This window comes from Quercus suber, unplaced genomic scaffold, assembly GCF_002906115.3.
Source record: "Quercus suber isolate HL8 unplaced genomic scaffold, Cork oak 2.0 scaffold_152, whole genome shotgun sequence".
NCBI classification, from domain to species: Eukaryota; Viridiplantae; Streptophyta; class Magnoliopsida; order Fagales; family Fagaceae; genus Quercus; species Quercus suber.
The window spans coordinates 1,093,962-1,099,308 of NW_027069613.1; the positions used below are offsets into that span (position 1 = coordinate 1,093,962).

At 40.3% G+C, this 5,347-nt stretch overlaps 1 long non-coding RNA gene across 1 annotated transcript; it reads left to right on the top strand.

Moving 5' to 3' along the window:
* Window positions 1-1,980: 1,980 nt before the first annotated feature.
* LOC112027457 (uncharacterized) lies at window positions 1,981-4,313 on the top strand. The gene is made up of 3 exons (XR_002884470.2): window positions 1,981-2,127; window positions 2,736-2,791; window positions 4,013-4,313. It is a non-coding gene; the product is annotated as an uncharacterized LOC112027457 (long non-coding RNA).
* The last annotated feature ends 1,034 nt before the right edge of the window (window positions 4,314-5,347 follow it).

The window sequence follows — 5,347 nt, forward strand, 5'->3', positions numbered from 1 at the left end:
GAAGCAAATGGACTGTTACTATTTCTAATGAACCCCACAGACAACAACTCCTTAACAATGTTCTCAATTTCATTTTTTTTGATAGTAAGGGTACCTATAAGGCCTCTGAGATATAGCTGGAGCTCCCTCCTTCAAAGTGATACGATGTTCATGATCTCTCAAGGGAGGAAGACCTTCAGGAGTAGCAAAAACAGCCTTGTAATCCAGTAACACATTAGCAATAGCTTCAGGAATCTGTACTTGTCCTTCTGCAGTCAACAATTGAGGCTGCAACTGAACTGAAATCTGGAGAATCAATCCTTTCTTCACTGATTGTTTCAAAAAATTATTACCATCTTACAGTTGTGAATTAGCACTCTTCAACCCTTGTAATTGAACATGCCTGTGTCTATAAAAAAAACTCATTGTGAGCAATTTAAAATCCCATTGGATTACTCCTAAATTTCCCAACCACTGAGTGCCTAAGACTAAGTCACATCCCCCCATTGACAGCACATGTAAGTGTACCAAGAATTCCTCTCCTTGCAACAAGATAGGTACTGCCTTACAAACACCCTGAGTTTTAATGACATCACCATTAGCAACCTTTACTTCCAGAATTTGAGAAGTATCTATCTGGATATGTAACTGTGAAACCAGCACAGCATCAATAAAATTGTGAGTGCTCCCTGAATCAACTAGGATCACAAAGGACCTCTGATTAATCTTTCCCATGACTCTCATTGTTCCTGAAGTAGGGGTGCCACTCAATGCATAGAAAGTAATCTTTGCATCTTCTTGATCATGCCCAAGCTGTCCAATATGATCTGCATGTCCATTTCCCTCCAATTCAGTTAGGTGAACCCCGGGATTTGCATTCTCATGAGTCATTTCTGCATAATCCAACAAGAATAACATAGCACTCTTGCACATATGGCCAGGAGCCCACTTTTCATCACAATTGTAACACAACCCCTTCTTCTTCCTTTCTTCCATTTGAGCAGGAGAAATCCTCTTAATAGGTGGCCTTGGTTTAGACTCTAGCAGAGAAGGAACTTTTGGAGGAGCTCCCAAAATAGAAGGCTTGCCTTGATCCCCTTGAATCTTGGAAAACTTCCTGCAACTCCAATTATACTCCTCCTGAATTTTTGCCAACCCAAAAGCCTCATTCAAGGACTTAGGATTAAGCATTCTCACTGGCAGCCTTATCTCATCTCTTAATCCACTTAAAAAACAACTTAACTTGTGAGCTGCAGATAAGCCCTTAATCCTATTGGACAACACCTCAAATTGGGCCTTGTACAATGCCACTGAAGCAGTTTGTCTCAGTCTAGTAAGCGTTTCCATAGGATCATCATAGGCCGTAGCACCAAATCTAATGTGCAATGCTTGAATCAATGACTCCCAATCAACAAAGAGACCTACTTCTTCACTATCTTGAAACCAAACTAGAGCCTCACCCTCCATATGGAACGAAGCTAGCATCAATTTCTCTATAGCTGGTGTATTGTAATACTTAAAGTATTGATTGGCCTTGTAAACCCACCCTGCAGGGTCTTCTCCAGAGAACCTTGGAAATTCCAATCTCACAGGATGAGACATAGCCATTGTAGATGAATTCGCATCCCTAGGCTCACCATACGTTGGAGACTGAGGCAATCCGTTGTGGTCAGGGCCATTACACCTCTGCACCAGGATTGCTAGTTGTTGATTCATCTCATTCATAGTGCGTGTATGCACTTCTTGGATAGTACGCATCTCTTGAATCTTTTTACCATGATGATCACTTGCAGTCCTTAGCGAAGCAAGAGCCTCCTGAGTCGCAGCAGAAGTTGAATGAGTTTCAGCCATGGCTGAGGAAAGCCTTTGTAACAGCCCAGCCCAATGGAAGGAAAAAAAAAAAAAAAAAGTCAGATTTTTTAGCCCCACACGTGCCCTACCTAACCCCACTACCCACTCCCTCTTATTTCTTTTTTGGCCGGCACCCTCATCCTTGTTCTTCTTTTCTTTTTCTTTTTCACTCAACACAACACACATACACACACTCCTCTCCCACCAATACACTCCTCATCATCACCTCCACCATTTTTCCGGCAAGATCACCGGAAAAGCCTCAAGAACATCACACCTTCACATAAGTTATTTGAGGTAAAAGTTCTAATCTCTTTTGATAGGTATTATGTTTTTTTGTTGGAGGTTATTTTACCCAAGCTTTAATAATGATGTTCTTGAGATTTATGAGCTTCTTGGGTGATATTCTTGTAACTTTGTATATGGATTTTTGATTTGGTGGATGAATTTGAGTGAGTGGGTTTATGGTTTCACTAGTGGTGGCTAACTAAGGTTTATGAATGGTGAAAACTTAGGGGTTTTGAGGTATGTCATGTGAAATAAATGGTGAATATAATTTTTATGGTTTATTTGGAGCTAGTAAAGATTTAAATTGTTTGTTTTGAAGAATATTGTGATTTTGGTGTCATGGGTCCCTTGATGATGTTGTGAAAATCTTGTGGAAACTACTCATAAATTATTGAGGTTTTGATGTTAGAGATAATGCCTTGAATGATTCATAAGTATAATGAGAGTCTATGCCTTGTAAAGTAATTGGTTGAGAAACTTTGGAAGTGGAAAATATTATTTGTGAGGCTAAATTTAGGCTTTCCTAATTTAGTGCTTATTTGGCAATTCCTAATGTGTAACTAGATACTATTTCAAGTTTTATGCTTATTGTGATAGGTTTGCTTGGTATTGTTTAGGTTTTAGCTAATCTTATTTGGAGCTTGGAAAATTAGGCCTTTTTACGGGTTGCAAGGTAAGTAGCTTTTAATGGGATTTTTGGAAAATAATCATGTTGTATAAACTTTGTTGGGGTCAAACATATTTTGGAAAATTAATGATGGAACTATGTTTTTCTAAAAATATATTGTGTTGTGACCCTACTACTTATGATTATATATGAAAATGTATATTCTTATTGCATATGGGGAATTGCATGATTTGTTAGCATGGAAAAGATAATCATCTTTTATAAAATTCTTGGGAATGAATTTTATGAATTTATTGCATTATTTGCAAGTTCTAAAGATGCTTTATCTTAGTTTGTATTATTTGGTAAATGCACACAAAATATTTATGACAAGAAATAGTTTAGAGGACGTTGAAAATATTGTGGCTATTTGGTTATTGAAATATTTTATGAAACTACTTGGAAGTGAACTGTTTATTTCAAATACATTAGCTTGTGAGCTTTTGATGTGGCTTTGCCCTTGTGTTATGATGTTGGTGATTACCCTTCTTGGCAACAACAAGCCAAGTTGTAGACTCACACTTCGCATGACATGGGTAAATCCTTGAGTGTGTGGGTGAGGCCGCTGCCTATAGGGCCAAAAGACCACATGCAAAAGGGGTACTGTGCGACACGTTATTCCCTGCTGCCCATGTGGGGGTGTGGGGGGGGGAGGGGGGGGGGGGGGGGGGGGGGGGGGGGGGGGGAGAGAGGTAAATCCTTGAGTGTGTGGGTAAGGCTAGGTAGGGCCAAGAGACCATATGCAAAAGAGGTACTATATGACATATTATCCCCTGCTGCCCATGGAGGGGATAGGTAAATCCTTGAGGGTGTGGGTGAGGCTTGGCAGGGCCAATAGACCACATGCCAAAAGAGGTACATATCATGCTAGTGTGTTTGGACTCTAACTTGTTTGTGGCGTTATGATGTCTGGGTGATATCTCTATCCTTGTTGGTCCTTGTTGCATCTTGGGTGAGGTTTTGTAATTTTGAAATGGTATTGGATGCTTATATAGCTCACAGTAAATGGAAAGTAGTTCATAGTTATTTTTGGAAGCTTGGTACTAAACTATTCCTATCATTCTTGTCAGGTGGTTAATGAAATTGTTTTTGCATAGATTAAATGGAAATTCCCAAATTGTAACATGTTAAATGTTCATTATCATGAAACTTGCATTTTCCCCACCCCCGTTAATTATGCTACTTACTGGGCTCTGTCTCACCTCATTATTTTTCAAACCTTTTCAGAGTAGGCAACAGTCTTTCGAGACAGCTTTTTGGTGGCTAATAGTAGTTAGACTAACTACTGATAGAGGCTGAAACTTTTGTAATGGGTATATTAGATGGTGTACATCTTAGAATAGGCTTGACTCATTCTTTTGTATTTTAAAGTGGTTGTGACGTTATTTCCACTGATGGGACAAGCTGATGTTATGTAATTAATATTCAGACCTCTATTCTTTTGTGGCCAATGGTCCTTGTAATTACTGCTTAGAGCTCTGACTTACTTTGAGAGTATATTCAATGAAATTATTATGATAATTCTTGATGTTGGTATTGGACATGATTTATGTGGATTGGATTGTTAAAAAAAAGGGAAAATCTACAGGTTCTTTGAAATGTCTTTTTCATACTTTGGACCCTTTGGGGTTTGGGGTGTGACAGCCTTGCTCTGATACCAAATGTTAGGAACAGAGGAATTGATCAATGGAATTTGTAGTAAACCAAGCCTTCAAGAACAGAGAAGAGGTATGAACATAGAAATTGAGAGAGAATTAGAGAGAGAGAATTGAATAGAATTGAAGAATTGGAATTAAGAATGTATTATCTGATACAAGCTCTCCTCTTCCTAGCCTTTTAATACCTTCTCCATGTCTCACTCTCTAACTGACTAATTGCCAAGCCAGTTGTTAACTAGCTGCCAATATTCTAACAAACTAACCGTATGTAACTAACTCTTATTTGGGTACAATCATTAATACCAGCTCAGCATACAATGCCAACTAAGCAACACCTGGCAACACCACCTGATGCACCTCCTGATGCACACCTCATCAGCTACTCCTGCATGCCTCATCAGCTACCAACACACTCACCTCACTAGCACTCCTCATGCAACATCACTCGTCTCTTCATGCAGCATCATACACACATAGCTACCCCACATCACACCCATCCATCAGTAGATACTCACACTAACATAGTCACACATCCTAACACTTATGGACCGGAGCTCGGCCATGTCCTCAAGGAGCAGTAGAGCCTACTCCACTGCGTCAGCCACATAGCTCGCTGTCCTTCCTTGGAAGTCCCTGATGGAAGCACTGGCTGGCAGAGGAGCCCCATCTAGCATTGGGACGGGGAGCCTAGCTGGGGGTGCAACTTGAGGATCACTTCTTTTCTCAGCACCCTTTTGCCCCACCTTGGCTTGCTTAGCTGCTCGTTGGGCTTCATCCTCTTAAGAGGGGTGGGTTTTTCCAACTTCCACCACCTCCTTGCCATTTGGCTCCCTTTTTCTTTTTAAGTTAGTAGGTTTTGGTCGGAAGGGCAGGGTAAGTTAGGGGGGGGGGGGTGGGGTTGGGA